At 40.6% G+C, this 19106-nt stretch overlaps 1 protein-coding gene across 3 annotated transcripts in view; it reads right to left on the bottom strand.

The window, feature by feature from the left end:
* The window catches only part of TAFA2 (TAFA chemokine like family member 2), a 136661-nt gene that overhangs the window by 42827 nt on the left and 74728 nt on the right, over nucleotides 1-19106 (bottom strand). The window contains exon 1 of one of the 3 annotated variants that reach the window (XM_069955964.1): nucleotides 16518-16569. The exons of the other annotated variants lie outside the window; for them this stretch is intronic. The gene's annotated coding sequence lies outside the window, so the exon portion shown is untranslated. Of the gene's footprint in view, nucleotides 1-16517; nucleotides 16570-19106 lie in introns of those variants that run through there. 3 annotated transcript variants of the gene reach the window in all.

Here is a 19106-nt window from a genome sequence, read left to right as displayed (position 1 = left end):
CTCCTAAGAGGAAAAGCTCCTTCTCGCAAAATAAAGCTAGGAGCAAAACCTTATCCATACATACATAAGTATATATATCACAGTCCTAAGCACCAAGGTGAATACAGCACGCTGGTGCCCACACAGAGTAATTATATATCACCCTGAAAGGTATAGGGAAGAAGAGAGGGAGATAGAAAACTGGGACAGTCAGAACTATACAAGCTGACCCCTAGCACTCTCCCCCAAGTGTAGCAGACTTTAGTTGGCACACTTACCACCGGCAGCGGCAGAGGAGGCTAGTCTGCAGCAGGATTCCTCATAGGTGATGCAGTGGATCAGACCTCAGAAGACTGATGACACACAACTCTGCAGATTTTCCAAACTTGCCGCCCGGCGTCCTCAGAAGACCAGGAGTTCTGTCTCTTCCGGCACATGGCGTCAGCGTGCTCCCCCCACTGAAGGCACTGCTGAAAGACTAGGCCTCAGGCCTGACCTCCGCCGAACGCCCGTACATTGCGGCCGGAAGTAGGCCGCAAACGCGGACCACTAGGCCACAGCGTCTGCCACAGCACGACCAGTCCCGGGACGCGCGTATACAAAGGAGAGGTCCGGAGGTTGCAGCAACGGAAACTCTCTGCGCGCCCCCGCCACGTCAGGGATGGCGCGAGGAGAACCAGCGGGCCATCCCTTACCCCAGATCCGAAGATCAGCCAGCCGCCTCCATGGGAAGGAAGGAGGTTAAACCCCGATCGATCCCTGCTGGTAAGGGGAAATAAATCTTCAAACAGGGGGATCTTCTCATCTTCACCATGGATCCCCCACCTCTCGTGCCTGCCCTACAGGGACAGGAAAAGCACTGGTGATAGCAGGAAGGGGAGGGGCTTTTAACCTCTCGTGTTTGTGCTTTTCCTGTCCCTAGGGCATGAGTTAACTCCTGTGGTGCCGTCGTGAAGGTGAGGAGAGAAAATAAGTGCTCATATACGTCTCTAGGTGAAAAAATGCAAGCGCTATAGACTTTTAAACATAAAGTGGAAAAAGCAAAAGTGCAAAAACGAAAATTGGCTTTGACCTTAAGGGGTTAAAGAGTACCTGTCATGAAAAAAAAAATCTTGACTTGTCAACAGGCATCTCTTCACCTTGGCGTGGGAAGATTGGGAAGCACTTTCTGTTTGTTCAAATAGTTTGCTAAGAACCTCATTTAAAAAAAAAACCTTTAGAACAGGTTTTTATTGTGTGTACACTGGAGGGAGTATGTGTGGTAATTCCTGGCACTTGCAGGTTGCTTTAGCACTTTCCTGTTTATGTCATCAGACATGTCAAAAGTTATTGATCCCACCAGGCCACACGGCTGAGACCAAATGGTTTTGGGAGGTATAGCTGGGGAGAGGAAGCGACAGCAGCACAATCCACTCTATGGCCACCTGCTCTGTCTGTCTGCTCTAGGTTGTCCCATAGACTCCCATTGACAGACTCAGCCATAACCGAGATACAGCTGAGAAGTGAATGGCACAGCTGCCGTGGTCTTTCCCCGGCTGTACCTCCTTATCACAGTGGGTCTCAGCAGTGGCATTAATAACTTTTGACATTTCGACATATTTCGTCATAGGTACTCTTTAATACATTATTGAGCTATACACTATATAAATTATATATTGTATACTAAATAAATTATACTGCAATAAAGCCAATACAGTATAACAATATACAGAGCATAAATAATAGATTCTTTAACTGATACTACAAACAAGTGAAAAGATAAATAATGTAAATTATGACCCCATACATAGTATGAATACAACATAAAAATGATGTCCCCCAAGAATGCATAAACAATATTGCCATACAGTGCATGAATGTTTTGCTCTTCAGTATCGGCCGGATAATCATAATTTCTGATGAATTGGGATGTGGGCGCATCAGTGTGTGCTCGCATTGAAATTCCCCGCCACACAAAACGGAGAACCTATCATCTAAATCTGACTGTCCCTATTATAGAAGTTTATATCTCCCTAAGTCTATTTATGAAGATACAGAGTGCCTTTGCAGTCTGTATTTTATACTTTACTTAATCCTCTGTGCATGTGCAGTAAGGCAGGGCGCTGCCAACTTGATGACATTGCGGTGCATTCCAGTAGTGCATTCCAGCGCTGGAACGCAAGTGACATCACCAAGATGGTAGCACTGTGCCAGTACAGAGGATTAGATAAGGTATTAGATACTGCAAAAGCATTCTGTATCTTCATAAATAGACTTCATGAAGATACAGATTGCCTTTGCAGTCTGTATTGCCTAATTTTCTGTTTCGGTGCAGTAAGTCTGGGTGCTGCCATTTTTAAGACGTCACTTTCGTTCAAGCGACAGTACGCACCGCTGGAATGCGAGATGGCAGAGCCCTGCCTTACTGCACCGAAACAGAGGATTAGGTAAAGTATAAGATACAGACTGCAAAGGCAGTCTGTATTTTCATGAATAGATAAGAAGTACAGGGACACTAGATAATACACAGCGATCTTGCGCTGTAAAGTGCAAGAGCACTGTGTATTGACCAAGCAGCGGGCATGGGATCATGGGACCCTATACCGCTGCTCTGCATGACGGGAGTTTTCTGTCTCACTCCAACTTTTTTTGAAAAGAGCTTGATTTGCGCTTGTTTCTAGATGCCACTCATGGCTCCTTACATATAAAACAAAGAACTTTTTATACAAAAAGTGTGGAAGTTTCCTCTTGTTTACTTCTGTTCAGATCAATCATGCCTATGGTGGCAGAAATCCAGATAAAGCAAGGTTTGATCAGGCTAAATGGGCAGTGTTAAAGTTGCACATTTATTTGTTAAAATTTTTTAACATATTGGAAAATTCCAAGAAAAAAACAACGTTGGAAAGACATGTAACGTTTAAATTTAAAAACTAATTTGCTTTTGGTATTTTTAGACTCAAGGCCCAATCTAAAAAATACATTAGAATGGAATGAAAAGGCTAGCCACAAACACCTCATCTGAAAGCTAACTGTACTTAAGAGTCCCATATTTTTTTCTATGACATATTCATAAATATCTTGCCAAAAAACCATTACTAAGAAATAACATAATGAATAAACAAAATATTACATGTAAATATTCTGCTGTGTTTATAAAAAAAATTATATTCTGAAGATCAATGATTTATGTTACAGCAGGTAGATAAGAGGTAGATAAATGTAATTTTTTTCCAACTATTTTTTTTTTAAGCCAGAACCATGGCCTTTTTGCAGTTTAATCCCCCAGACCCAATCCAAGAAGTTTATTTCCTCATGGGGCCTCAAGGACCCCTCAAAAAAAAGGAGGGGGCTCAGGACCCAAGCCTGCTCTATACACTGCGACTAAAAGCAGCATCAGACTCACCTTGCTGTGTTGCACTGTTTACTGCTGCTTTGGATATGAAATAAATCACAACGTTTGAATTCTAAGCTGTGCTGTGGGGAATTCCTTGCTATATTCAACGGGCTCCTGGTCAAAGCTGTCCCTGCTGGCACTCGGATCCACTACTGGTATAGTGCTACCTATATACTGTGATATATATATACATATAATATATATATATATATATATATATATATCTCAAAAGTAACTTTCAGTGCCTCTGAAATGGAATATGAAAATTTAGTTCAAATTTTTGCCTGTGAAGCTTCACCGAAACCTTCTGGTTCTAGTTCTTGTTATACTAAACCTGAAAATTCCCCCAGACGGGGCAAGAGGAAACATAAAAAACTGAGGAGTGCTATCAGCTTTGGAGCCACAACCAGGACAAGGACTAATAAAAGTAATGAATTGATCATCAAAGGAACTTACACAATAGGTTTCCTTACTGCCTAAGGGTGGTATTACACGGGCTGAGCAGGGCCCGATAATACCTGTAAACGAGCGCCGATCTGCTAGATCGTCGCTCGTTTACTGGGCCTATTACACAGCCCGATAATCATCTACCAAGAGCTGCATGGACATCGTTACCGCCCTTGCTAAACTGACATACATTACCCATCCATGTTCCAGGGCTGCTCCTGCCGTCCGCTTCTCCCCGGGTTCCGCGCGTGCTCTAGCTTCACAGCGGCCTGTGGTCCCGGCCTGTGATTGGCTGAGCAGCCTATCAGCTGACAGGCCGCTGTGAAGCTAGAGCGCACGGGACCTGGGGAGAAGCGGACGGCAGGAGCAGCCCTGGAATGTGGATGGGTAATGTATATCGTTAGTCGCTGCCCGTGCACCACTATTACACGCAGCGGTGCGCAATTGGCGCCCGACAAAAATAGGTTCTAACCTATATCAATGATCAGCCGATGATCGTTGTCATAGGCTGATCGTTGCATTTATTACACAGAGTGATAGTCGGCTGAATCTGGCCAATTCGGCCGATTATCGTTCCGTGTAATAGTACCCTAAAGGACTACATTTTCCACCCTAATTGTGTTATGTGATGACTGTGATGACTGTGTTATGTGATAACATGACTTGCAGTTATCTCAGGAAGATATTACTACAACTGGGAACCCTTACAATCCACAGTTTGTCATCAAAAATCCTCATTTCAAACCCATACAGTAAAGGGTTGACTACATGAACAAATTTCAGAATTGCATTGAAAAGGAAATTACTGCGTAAGGCTAGGTTCACACTGCGTTTTCAGCATCCGTTTAACGGATCCGTTTTTTGCAAAAAACGGATTGCAAAAAACGGATGCATTTGTGTGCATCAGTTTTTGATCCGTTTTTCCATTGACTTCCATTATAAAAAAAACGCATAAAAACGGATCCGTTTTTTTTTACGCACAATAAAGTACTGTTGACACTACTTTTTTGACCGTTAAAAAAAACGGATCCGTTAAACGGATTGCAAAAACGCAGTGTGAACCCACCCTTAGCAAGTCTTTATCAGTCCATTGTGAAGAAGCCCCACAAATTGTCAGCAGCCAAATAAGAATTATCCTCATTTGAGGACTTGGTAACTAAAATGTCTGACAAAGGGGGCTTGGTCACAGTGATGAACAAGACCATGAATGTCAACTCCATTGAGGAATTACTTGGTGACTACAATACTTATACTAGTTAATCTTTAAACCAACACGTAAAGTATATGATGAGCTGGAAAAATTGGTATCACAGGGTACACAAATGGGTGTACTTACCAAACAAGAGACAGAAAATCTGATTGCACAGGAACCAGTCACCCCAATACTTTATGCTTTGCCTAAAACGCACAAGGGGATTTTACGTGGATTGATTTGTGGTTACAACCACTGGTGAAGAGGATTCCTGGTTATTTACAAGATTCCAGGGATGTACTGTCGTATCTTGGTAATGTTGAATGGCAGCCAAAGTGGCGCTGGCTGACATCCATCATCACGCCTTCATACATGTGCATATCTTGGAATGTGGCATTAACAGCATTCCACCTCACAAAATAGAGTAATTATTCTGAGGATTTGAAGTGTTCATCATTAAAGTAACCAACTTTCTATTACACAATAACTTTTTTTATGTTTAATGGTCAGTTTTATGTTCAGTGCAGTGGTGTTCCAATGGGGGATAGACACTCCCCCTACTTAGTCAATTTAACCATGTGTTTTTTGGAAGAGCACTATGGGGGAGATTTATCAAACAAGTATAAAACAGAATTGTCTCAGTTGCCCCTAGCAACCAATCAGCTTCCACTTTTCATTCCTCATATTCTTTGGAAAATGAAAGGTGTAATCTGGTTGCTAGGGGCAACTGAGCCAATTCTACTTTACACCAGTTTGATAAATCATCATCCAGTGGTACGGGATATTTATCGACGACATATTATTTATATAGTCGGGTGATGTGTTTTTTTTTCGTACTACTGTTTGTGGAGCATTTAAATGGAAATCAATATAGTTTAAAATTCACTCCATACTTACATGACATACTATCACATTTCTGGATTTACAGCTCATGGGCCATAGTAAGTTAAGAATTGATTTTTCCACATATCTCAAGACCATTTCGGGCAACATGCTTCTCAAAGCAGAAAATAATCATCCTCCACATACAATACATGCCATACCATTAGCTGAATTTTCAAGAGAAAATGCTCAAACAGTGACAAGTACAATAGAGAAGTGACAGATTTACAAAATAGATGGGGGCTACACTCAATTACATTGAACTAGAGCATTACAGGTTGTAATAGGGTGTATCCTAAAATATGAGGTGGGGATTTGCCCCAACACTTACGTGACAGGGAAGCATTAGTACACATTAGGCAGCATGCCAGATGGATTGAACATCCATAGAGAATTACTTTTTCTTTATAAATAATGCTTCCTTCTTCACATAATCTTAGTTCGTATAGCTATAGCTGATGTTTTTAACCTGCATTGAAATAAAAGATTGACGTTTTACTGAAAGTGCTGGATCAATCATTTTTCCTGCAGGAGGAAAAGCACCATGAACCTAATTCATATGACCATGGGCATTTGAAGGCTGTATTACTCTTTTAGAATTCTATCACTTCCAAATTAAAACTTCATACAGTTTGTCATAAGTCAGCCATATGTAAAATAATTAAAGAGGTTTTCAGTGTATTTATAGTCCATAAATAGCTAATAAATAAATGAATAGGGGCATAGGTGGGGGTACAACTGTTGAATGCAGCCATAGGGCTGCCTTAAAAACAGGGATACAGCCATAATACTTTTTAGGGCTGCATCCATCCAACTTCTTCAGCCACTGGTATTTAAATAGCAAGCGACTGGACTTTAGCATGCTCACGTTGTGGTCATGTCTACTAAAGAACTTACTTAAAGGTTTTGGTCATGCCCCCCCCCCCCCCTGTCTTTTTTCCTCCAGACTATACAGATTTATGATAGCACAATGACAAAAAATCTTCTGTATCTGGAACACCCCTTTAAGGCTCATATTGCTATGTAATGCCAGGTGCAGGTGACTGTTACAGGGCTAAAAGAATATAGCCCAAGTTACAAACATTTTAGATTATGAATGGAGAAACACTACATGTCTTTTTGGCTACATTCTGCATTTCATAGATGCTCCAATAAATCTTGATGGTATTGTAAAAATGTCTCTGGAACAGAATGTACATTTTTTTTTTATTAAGATTTATAGACAATAGTTTTTGTATAAAGCAATTGGCATTCTAGACCTGTTTTGCTGTTTAAATTTAATGTTCTTTAAAAGTTCTGTTCTTCATAGTATGATTTAAAAGCGATTATTGAGCTCTTTTTTCTATTATATTGTTAGCAGCATGGCATCGCCAACATCAATGCCCCATGATTAGACTGTAAAAAAATATGTAATTTAAAATGTAATATTTAAGGTATCCCCTCTCATAGTTAAATGTTTAGGGCACATTATGTTAATCTCTCACACTGTAGACAGCTTGTTGTCTAGGTTACCGACCACTAATTCAAAAAGCAACTGTCTGGCTAGTATATAGGTATAGGGGGAGATTTACGAAGACAGACGTACTCTAAATTAGGCTCTTACCCCTTTTCCCCAGACGGATTTACTAAGAGGGGCGTGCCTCTAAGTAAACCAGCCATACTGGCACCCGGCTCTGCACCCGGCGCGACAAATCTTCACCTACTTCCAGTAGATTTGTATCATGATTTATGCTTGCTCGCAGATGTGGGAGGAGGCCTTTACAAAGCAATAAAGGTAAATGATAACATTTTAAGTGCCTACAGCCACCAAAAACAGAGCTTACTGGATGAGACTGTAGTGACCTGGCTGCAGACAGACAGAATTTTATAGTTTAGAGAAAAAGAATGAATGATCAACAACTTGGGAGAGGTGGTCATGCCGGAAAGGTAATGACCACATGACCAGGAGAAAGAAGCTGTGAGTCCTCTGCAGAGTGCAGAGAATTCACTAAGGAAAGGCCTTAAAGCCTGCCAGCTAAGAGGAGAGAAAATGATCTTAGTGCAATATCCCCTCTACAGTATAAAAGCATGCATCAGAGGAGAGACCCTCCTAATTCTATTTGTGTCTCTGCACCTTAATGCTGAGGCCTCAAGCTGGATCCCAATGTATCCACAGATTTGCTAGAGGAGTAAATAGACATTGCTGGAACTTGTTTTTTGTTGTGTAGTGGGAGAACTGTACAAGAGTTCTAACATTTTATGACACATTCAGTATAAGTCTACCATTGATTCCTGGAAGACTAGACAATTGGATGGTATTTAGAATATTGCGGCAGACATTGTAAATTATGTATTCTTTGCAGTTAGATAAAAGGTGTGCTATTTGTCACTACCAATATTGGAAGCACCATCAACTTTTGGTCACAGTTACGAAATGTTTTACAATCTTTTGTTGACCTTCCATAGGTTATTATACTAGGGCCTAGCGCATAAGCCAGTTCCTTACCACTAAGTATGCACTCACACAAGATTTTAGATGCACTGTGTTTTTCAACAACTGTATTTCTTCTACTTGGCCTATCACCAATTTACGTCAAAAAGGAGACTTAACTAAAAATGTAGACAACATGTGGTGAGTTTTATATGTTGTTTTCTGGAGCAAACTAAGAAAAAAATGTTATACATCTATATTGAAAAGATGTTTTTTAAACATGTCTGGATTGATTTAGAAGATGCTTTTTATTTATTTGAAGTTAATTGTAGTTACAGTGCCTCTTTAACACATTTAAAGGTTTTGATCATGTAACCCCATTGCCTTCTTTCCGCCAGACTAAAAATATTAAGGTCCTTAAGTCTTTCCTGACATTTCTTATCCTTTAGACTGTCCACCATTTTTGAAGCCTGTGTTTGAACCTGTTATGTTTTAATAATATCTTTTTGTAGGTGGGGCTTGCAGAACTGGACAGAGTATTCCAGGTGTGGTCTCAATAGAGCTCTATACAGCAGGATTACAATCTCCCTCTTTCTACAGGTAATACCTCTATCTGGCTGAACTGGTGACTTATATTAAGGCTGTCATAAATCACCACCACTATATCCTTCCCTTCTGAATCCACTTGACACGCTTCTCCAGAGATTCTCCTGTGACGTCTTCAGGTCACCCGGTAGATGATCTGGCCACTTTATTCTGAGACTCACAGTGACTCAGCTAATGACTGACTGAAGCAGGACAGCACCACAGCCATTGATTGACTAAGCGTCATCGTTTTTCTCATATGTTGCTGCCAGAGCATTCATCAAGGACATCATCAAGGAGGACTCTTGGGAGAACATGTTCAATGAGTATGGAAATTTTTTATTATTTTCTCTAACCCAAAGTATAAAAAATATGACTGTCAGGAGTACAATCATATTCTTTCTCTACAATATATCCTATTTAAACATGTCCATCAGTTTAAGCGACTAAACTTAAAGTTTTAGTTACAAATATAAAGAACAGTGGTGCCTATTGATTTAAACTGTTTTTTATGTTTTATATGGCATGTAAAATTTCATTGCGATTAGAAGAACCAACAAAAGCTCTCCATGCTCTAATGACTGGATTGCTTCCCTACCTGCATAAATTGAAATTACCTCTGTGTTACTCATGCTAATCCACAGCAGGTGTTTGAGATTGAAGAAACAGCATTGATCAAAGGCAGCCTGAATATAAATTACTTAAGGGGAAAACACACATACATGGAACTAGAGAACCAAGTAATTTCATTAAAAAGTCATGTACCCTTCAAACTTAAAAAAAACAAAACATTCGTTTAGTTAGGACAAAAATATAGCTTTTTCAATGTTGAGGTGACAATACACCTTCAGCAAGATCATTTGTCCATCAGTTATCTCTCCAGAATGACCCCTGTCCTCCCATGGACACGCATTTCTGTGTTCTCTACAGGGAGCGAAGGGTTAAGCCGCAGCCAGCAAGCTCTGACAGCAGCTAATCTCTCCCAGAATAAAGGGGTCGGGTGGTGATTTTCCATCACCCCCGACCCTTATCATTAGCAATATCATTACCGACGTCCGAACCTGTGGCCAACTAAAGTATGAGGTATATGGGAACCTTTAGCAATAACAGCGAGACCAGCATAGACAATAGGTGGGAGGAAACCCCCGCTCCTCCATGATGCAGCTCCATTAGAATCAACGAAGCCGCGTCATGGAGGGGCAGGGGGTTTCTCCCACTGGAAGCGGGTCTGATGGTCCATCCTCTTTAAAACCTATGAAGAAAATGTACCAGATTTGAAATGTAAACACAAGACAAATAAACTTAGAATCTAGGAGTGTTTTTATAAATGTAGGATGTGTAGACTAATGCTTTAAGGCTAACTGCACACAGCACAACCATGTGCACAGGGTCCGTACAGAGGCACAGAGCTTATGCACTGGTATATGGGGACTTCATTTGAAAATGTATTACAGATATATTTGGAAAAATACCTCTGCAATGTATAATTTGATGGATTCACCATTTTTTTTAAATTGAAATGGAATGCAGAAGAAAATGGCCTCTATATCAGGAGAATACAGTAGAGCCCCATGTAAACCTATATGTGTTATTTGTATACTAACAACGTCATGTAAATCTTGCAGAAAAGCAAATCAATATATAATGTTGATGTCAGGAGCTGGCCAGTACGCCCAGCTCCTGGGACTGGTGTGTGGCTCAGGTGTGAGCTATATCATTATGCCTTGAGAAAGCGCCGGAGGGCGTGAAACTTTCGTAGGCTGGGAGGGAGGGACCTCAAATTCACGGCGATTCGTTAACAAATTCGCTAAAAATGGCTGCCACACGTTAGCTTACAGTACTGTCATTTGGTGGGAGCAAGGGATTATCCATAATCCCTTGTGCCCGTCCAATCACCTACAAGTCCCTCTGTGATGTTAGCAACCCTCCCTTTACCCCGTATATATAGGGTGCTTCATTTCCTGGTGACAGGCAGTTGGCTGTATGTGTAGTGGAGAGTAGGTGGCAGCTGCGGGCAGTTAATACCAATTTACTGAAATCAGTGAACATCCACTGCTGTTCATGGCAGAAATTTAATGATTGACATTTTTTTAAAGTTTTTTTTTTTAATTTTTGACACTGTAACCACAGCATCTGTTCTCAATAATCATTGTAGCTACTATAGTTTGGCTGTTTTAAGATTCGTTTGTATTAATTTAGCGAATTTCTATAAATACAACCCTAAATTTGTGTATCCTCGCAAAATAAACTTCAGCTGCTTCGCTCATCTCTAGCTCTCTAGCTCATCGTAAGATTTATATTACAGCCAGAAACCCAGTTAAAGAATAAGGGGGTTTGAGAGAGCAACAATTAGAAAATCACTGCCATTTTGAAGAAGGTAATATACACAATCAACTCCAAATGAGATATAAATGCTATATACAGTATGTAACTGTAATTTTGCTCCAAATTTTGGTCCCTGACAATGTTCTAAGGATTAAAGTACAATTTTGAAACTGCCTACCGTAGTTCAATTTAGGTCTTCTCTCCTTCTCCTCTTTTTTGATTTTAGAATAACGGTTGAGAGTGATAAAGTATACAAAAAAGCCATTACCTTACTTTGTTTTGTTAACATATTTAGTGAGGTTTATAATTTTTGGCTGACTGAGCATTAGTAATGTAAAGGTTTTACCCTAAATCTAAGTGTTATTTTAAGTCTCTAGGTCCTCAGCAAAGTGTTACAATTCAAGCAGAGACAACCAACTGTGAAAATATTTGACACAGCCCTTAAAATAGTTTAAGGCTAGGTTCACACTACGTAAGTTTCCGGCCGTAGCACGCTCTGTGAATAAGCGGCCGGAGATTTACGTAGTTTGCGTACAATGGAAAGTATACGATCTACGGCTGCACAGTTCACACTACGTAAGAACTTAAGCCCGGATCGTATGCGGCGCTGTAAAAAATTAACCAGACCATTGTTTCGGGACGGAAATGCTGTAACTTACACCCGTAGCGTAACATGCGGTCCCGTACGGAGTGGTGATTTCTTCTTCTTGACACTTTGATTTGCCGATCCAAAAGGTTCTGTGGGGTGTCTGGGGCTAGGCGAAGATTTCCAAGTAAAATACCGCTGTCAGATCGCTACGTACGCCGCTCGGGAAGCGTACATAGCTTACGGGCGTAAGTTCATGGACCGCAACTTGCCGGCCGCAACTTGCGTAAATCCCGGCCAGACATATACGTAGTGTGAACATAGCCTAAATAAAAAAAAGTAAATTTGTATCTTTGCTTCTTTCCGTCAAAAATTACATTGTTGGCTGCGACCATTTTCCTTTTTACTTTGGGTAGAAGTTACCTATGTAAAAGCCTTTTGTCATCCATAGAAATGTGTAAAACTAGGTGAGGTGCCACCAATGTTATTGGGAGAATAGGAGTCCTCTCTAAGGGCCCTATTACATGGAGGAATTATCTGCCGAATCAGGCAGATTTTTCTCTGTGTAATAAAAACAACGATCAGTCAAGGAGCTAGCAATCATTCACCCATCGGCCATGCATCGCTCCATTCAATATGTGATTTGCAGCTAATAGGAAATAATAAAAATGTTTGTTTGGCCCTGAATGTTTCTTTAAAGGGGTTATCCAGCGCTGCAAAAACATGGCCACTTTCCTCCAGAGACAGCAGTACTCTTGTCTCCAGCTTGGGCGGGGTTTTGCTGCTCATTTTCATTGAAGTGAATGGAGCTTAATTGCAAACCGCACCTGAACTGGAGACAAGAGTCGTGTTGTCTCTGAAAGAAAGCGGCCATGTTTTTGTAGCACTGGATAACCCCTTTAATTGATAAGGAAAACTCAGGTGACTTTTTGGTATGAGGGGGAATTTTTTTTATATAGAAATGTAACAGTTTAATGTTTGTGTCTGTTCTTCATGCACTGGACCATTGTACACAAAATGAAGCACATAGGTAAATCAGGCACTTTAGACCAGGCTCTCTAGGACCTATCCTTGAGAAGTTCACAAAACATCTACTCTTCTCAAAGGTTCTGTGGCTCCTGAACCTTTACCATGACATAAACGACTCATGGATAAACCCATAGAGGCAGTTGCCGCTTTCAGGCAGGGTGTACATCTCTGCCACCATGTTTAATGTAGACATACTGCCACTGGTGAGACATCAAATTTATGTGCATAACAATGCAGCAATTTTTTTTTACTGTGCATAAACAGACTGTACCAATACTATATAATTCTCATAAACGGAAACCCTTTCAGACCAGGCGTACCCCCAAAAAGAAACCTTGCAAATGGAAGAAACATTCCTAGTGCAAAACGTATGGCACAAATAGTGATTTTCTTGCAGATTTCTGTGGGAAAGAAGAGGTATATACCGTATTCATTTTCTTTCTAGGAAGAAAAGGCTTTTTTGAAAGTATTAAAGGATGGAAAAGGCCATGAAGCAGTGACTTCATGAACTTTAGATATGACATAGCTGAGCTCAACCAAGCTTTAGAGGTTTCTATAGGAACCAGGAATGAGGGAACTCATCTGGGCTACATAAACATATATAACCTGAAGCTTTGTCCCACAAGCTGCAGTCACATTATAAAAGGTGCATGGTCAATGTGGGCTAGTCTGCTAGTATAATAGCAATTAAAAAAAAAAAAAAAAAAAAAAAATTTCATATCCCTGACTACATCCGTCTCATTTATCATACAATGTTGCAATGATAAACATAGATAAATGTGAATCAGCCAAGGAAAACTTTGACCTAAAGATAAGAACTTTTAATATTATTGTGAGTGATACAAGAATAGGAACTTCTGACAATAATCTTTGCCAATTTTTCAAACTTAAGCAAACCTCTCTGAAGCTCCATTATGAATGTAACATTACAAAAGCACTGAGCTGAAAACACGATAATGTAAAATATGTAAATGATTGAGGAAAATGCTTTTCCCCTCAATTGATGTGGATGCTTTCAAATGGATTTTATTCATTGTGTAAATTATTTTCACCGTAGTTGTATGATTATTTAATGAAGGATTGTACTATACTGTGGTGTTATCAACAATGCCCTTGAAAACAAGAGCATTTAAAAGCATGCTTCCATGTCAGCAAATACAATCTGACTACACAAGACAATAATATCTTTAACCCTTAATTGTACTATTGGTCCCTTTCCCTGGTTTCTAGTGGGGGGATCCCCCCGCGCGATGCGATTTCGGAGGGGAGATCCCTTCTGCTTACTGGGCCGGGGCTCAGCGTCGCACTGACACTGATCTTGGCTCGGCAATCCATTCATCTGCTCTGCAGCAGACCCGAGTAATACAGCAATGATCTGATCGATTATTGCTTTATTAAGTATACCGCAGTGATCTCTATGGGAGATCACTGCAGCAATACTGCTAGTCCCCAGGACTAAAAGTTAAGGTGTACAGTAAAAAAAAAAGTGTTTCCTTAACAAAAAATCCCCTCCCCCCTTTTTTACCATTTTATAAATAAAAATAAAGAAACATATTTGTTATTGCCACATGCGTAATTGGCGGAACTATTAACTTATCATATTCTCTCCTACTTGACAAAGGGGCAATTTATGCCTCGAAACGCGTTGTTTATGAGACCATTAAAATTCATCGTTTTACTTCATTAAACCTGAAGCCGTGAAGCGCCATCATTCTGGCTCCTGTGGTCCCCGCCTACCCCGAGGATCCATAAGAAGTAAAATCCACGGCACTCAAAATAATGCAGAAGTGATAGTTTATTTTACAGTGATACAAAAAGGTTGTATACTCCGACCAGTATGAAATATATAAATAGTAGGGATAATAGAGATCGTGACTGGGATGGGCCGAAAGCTCGCTTTATAGTCACGATCTCTATTATCCCTACTATTTATATATTTCATACTGGTCGGAGTATACAACCTTTTTGTATCACTGTAAAATAAACTATCACTTCTGCATTATTTTGAGTGCCGTGGATTTTACTTCTTATGGATGTACATGGTTGAAGAACCATAACCCACTGAGCACCAACCAAGAAACTAGAGGTGTGCAACACTGATTTACCCTACCCCGAGGATCCGACACTTCATCTACCATTCTCCATTCCCTGATCTCCTGGCTTGGGATCTCGGCGTCTACTCTTGGAGCCTGGCTGCTACAGCTACTACCTCTCTCTTCACTGAGGTGCATACAGGTGTTGTGTTCTTAGCACAACACCATCAGGTGAGCAGTTTTATTATCAGCTTGTTCGACCTACTATCTGTTGTTTACTTTATCACCCTATGGCGCTCCCTTTCCACTTTTTTAGCCCTACTCAAAACAACGGCCGATGTCTCACATGTTTACCTGGCCGATACTGCAGTATCAGCCAGATGAACAGAATTTGATTTCAATTTGAATGCGGGCACACCTGAATGTGTGCCTGCACTCCAATTAGCCATAGACCACAGTGTAAAGTATGGCCAGGAGCTGTACTTTACATTGTGAGCACAGTGGCCGCACAAAATAGACCTGTCAATTATTTTGTGCAACCACAGAGAACAGTGTATACACTATGGCCGTGGTTCTATAAACTTTAATGTGATCTATCCCTGTCATTAAACAATGGCCGTTGTTCCAGCCTGCAACAACGGCCATGGTTTAATGTGAAAATACAGTGTGTGAATGTGACTTAATACTGTAAAATATGGACAAGAAAAATTTATAAGTATATTTTTCATTTTAGTGTGTTGTTGAGTCCTTAATGTTTATATGTTGATACTGAGATATTGTACCCTTAATCCTAGAACAAATTCCTATACAGTTAGGAATTTCCTTGAATAGCCTTTGATTTAATTGCAATTAATTATTCTATATGGTTATTTAAGATGACTTTTATCAGTTCTTATGATAAAGAGTTGCACTGCTATGTGTATGAGCTTGCACTTCTATTTATATGAGCCTATTAATACTACTACTATTATTATTATTATTATCATCATCATCATTATTCTTTTTGTTCATAATTATCATATTAATTAAGTAGGATCACCTTTACCTGAGGGAAAGGAAGAGCACAGTCTGCTTGGAACACAACAACTGAGGGCTCAGGAGATTGATATATGTTTATACCCAATTTCTTCCCAGTTTAATTACGCAGATTGCACACTTTATGACAAAAGGGTAATTGAAAAAATGAATTCTTAGCCTTATCAAGGTGCTAATTAAACACAGGTTAGTCCCTTACTACAGGACAAACCTGAGCTAGCCTCAACCTAGTCAAACGCAATGTAGTTTTCCTTTCCTAGGTGATGAGCAGTGTCCTCTTTGAAAGATTTAGCTTGTCTCCTTCACCAGGCTAAGGGTTCAGAGAACAGCAAAGCTTCGTATACCAAGTCACTTTTGCCAGTCTCTGGTCCAATGTTCACAAATGGTATAATGGCTGGAAGAACCCAAGGGACCTCCAGATCAACAGACAGTGGGTTCCTACCCACCAACAAATCACAACTTTTCTTTTGCCCTTTTCTTAGACCACCTGGTAACTCAGTCTTTTACACCTGCAACATGGCTGCCTTTACACCTGCAACATGGCTGCTATCTATCAAGGTTGATTGCAACAACATTAGGGCATCTTAGCAAAAGGGACTTCTTAACATCTAGACACTTAGGTACAGGACATAACAGCTCACCATTAAATTTCCAAGCCTGACTCCAGATGGTTAGTCTTAGCAATGGCACACTCATGCTTTGGCTCAACTGGACATTCAAACAGGAGAGTGCCTTGGATGTTGGTATAGCAACCACTTGCCTAGGACACCTGCATTGGGTTTTTGTTGGGTTTGTTTTGAGAATGCATTGTTCCCTACAAGTGTTTGATAAACTCCTTTATCACGGCTAGCATTTCTAAACAACAGAAACAGTCTCTCTTTTAAATCCAGCAAAAGCCAGCTCTGTATGCTACTTCTATTGCCCGCATCCTCTGCCACAATGTGACAAACATTCCTGAAGAATCCCCTGGGGCACAGTCTCTTGGCAGATAACATTTGAGGACTTGAAGTGGCATATGTATTATTATTATTGCGCTGTTATTCTGGCAAAAAAGAGTGTTTATGCACATGGGGTGAGATTTATTAAACATGGTGTAAAGTAGAATTTGCATCAGATTCCACCTTTCATTTTCAAAAGAGTCTGTGAGGAATGAAAGGTGGAATCTGATTGGTTGCTAGGGGCAACTGAGCCAGCTTCACTTTACACCATGTTTGATAAATATCCCCTATGGTGTATATTTTTTTGCAGCATTTATCAAGCTAATTGCAATATTATTTTTTTTAGCAGTTTACGCCAGTTGCACCTTTTTTCAAATTTTTCGCTCAAAGAAGGTATGACTGTGGTTGTATTTTTAGCTACTTTTTTAGCCAGATTTATTATGAGCAAATTTTGAGTATTTGTGCAAAAATGTGCATCAGTACTCCAGTCAGACCCTGGCATAGATTATTAGTCAAGCTGTGCTATCCAAAAAAAAAGCATGCAAAAATTGTGCAAGATTCATAAAGACCCATGTACCTAATGATACATTTTGCAAATGGACCAAAGATTTTTGCAAGGCATGGAAAAAGTGCAAATGCAAAAAAAAAGTTGTGTTTATGATACAAACCCCTAGACTACCTTTACACAGGTTAGCAACAAAATGATCACCCACCATAAAGTAAATTAGTCCAAACCATCATTAGTTTAAAGAATATAACAATTTTATTGTAAATAAAACATAAAAACAGCATGAATTGAATACAGTACAATTGATAATATAAGGCCATAAATAGAAAATGTGAGTGCAGTGTGATATCACTGTACTGCACTGCCTGCTCATGAATGCCTACATCAGCATGAGGGGTGAGTTAATTTTTAATTATTTTTTTTTTAAATCCCAACTACTGTGTGGTATAAAGGGAGAACATAAGTACTATTTTGGGGCAAAGAGAGTATAACTATTATGTGTGGCCACCAAGCAGGTCTAATAACAGTTTAGAGCATAAAGGGGACCTAACTACTAGGTGGAGGCACCAGGGGGCCTTATTTCAGTATCAGGTTACAAAGAGGAACCTACCTACTATGCAAGGGCACAAGGGGGACCTATTTGCAGTAAAGGGCACAAGGGGGGACTTAACTGTGTGGGGGCACAAAAGGGGCCTAATTACAGTACTGGGGTTACAAAAATGAGCCTAATAGTTGTGTGAGGGCACAAAGGGGAGTTTTACTACACTGTGGGGGAAAGGAGGGGCCTTTTTACTTTTTGGAGAGATAAATTGGGGGCTAACTAAAATGTTGAGGAGTATGATGGCTATAATTGCGATACAGATGCACAAAGAAGGAACAAGCTACAATGAAAGCACCACTCACCTCTGGCACGGTTTGTGGTCCTGTCCGAAATCACAAGAGCATTGGCAACAAATTGTATTGTGCATTAAAACTCACTGGAAAATTGAATTAAGGGCCAAGCCACAGGCTTTGATTTTTCATTTTATTGACCCCGCAGAAGGGGTGTGTGTCCCGGTAACCAGTATTCCCATCATAGTCCATGTGGTTTTACTGACAGCCAAAAGGCTTTTGCTTAAAGGGAATCTGTCAGCACCTATGGTGGGGGAGTGGTGATGGCTTTGTGCCGCACTTTGGCCGGCCTCACCACTTCCTCCTCCCAGCTTGTATTGAATATTCATGGCGCCCGTCCCCCGGCCTCCTAGCGACGGCATCTGTAGCTTCCTGGTTCTGTTTAGTGTGCGCACTCACCTGTGATGTGATTCGCGCATGCGCCGTAGTGCGTTGGAGCAGCACTGAACGAAGCCATTGAGGGCATAGGCTTTGGCGCAAATCATGCTGCAGGAGCGTGCGCGCACTACACTGAACCAGGAAGCTACAGATGCCGTCGCTAGGAGGCCGGGGGACGGGCGCCATGAATATTCAATACAAGCTGGGAAGAGGTAGTGGTGAGGCGGGCCAAAGCGTGGCACAAAGCCATCACCACTCCCCCTCCGTAGGTGCTGACAGATTCCCTTAAACCACTGGTTGCAACCAGATATACCATCCACAGTTGAACTGGTTAATCAGCTCAAAACCCTACTGAGAGTGGAGACGGAGCAGCATAAGGAAAAGGGTACCTCAGTTTTCTTTAAAGAACTGATGACCAATATTAAGCTTTTATTTATATTCAGTATTATTTATATACGGTAACTGGGCTTGAAATAATAATAGGCATCATGTCTATGTAGAACAGATCCAAATGT

Source organism: Dendropsophus ebraccatus, chromosome 1, assembly GCF_027789765.1.
Source record: "Dendropsophus ebraccatus isolate aDenEbr1 chromosome 1, aDenEbr1.pat, whole genome shotgun sequence".
Classification (NCBI taxonomy): domain Eukaryota; kingdom Metazoa; phylum Chordata; class Amphibia; order Anura; family Hylidae; genus Dendropsophus; species Dendropsophus ebraccatus.
The sequence above is the reverse complement of the archived record's forward strand: the minus strand, read 5'-3'. Positions and strand labels throughout refer to the sequence as shown.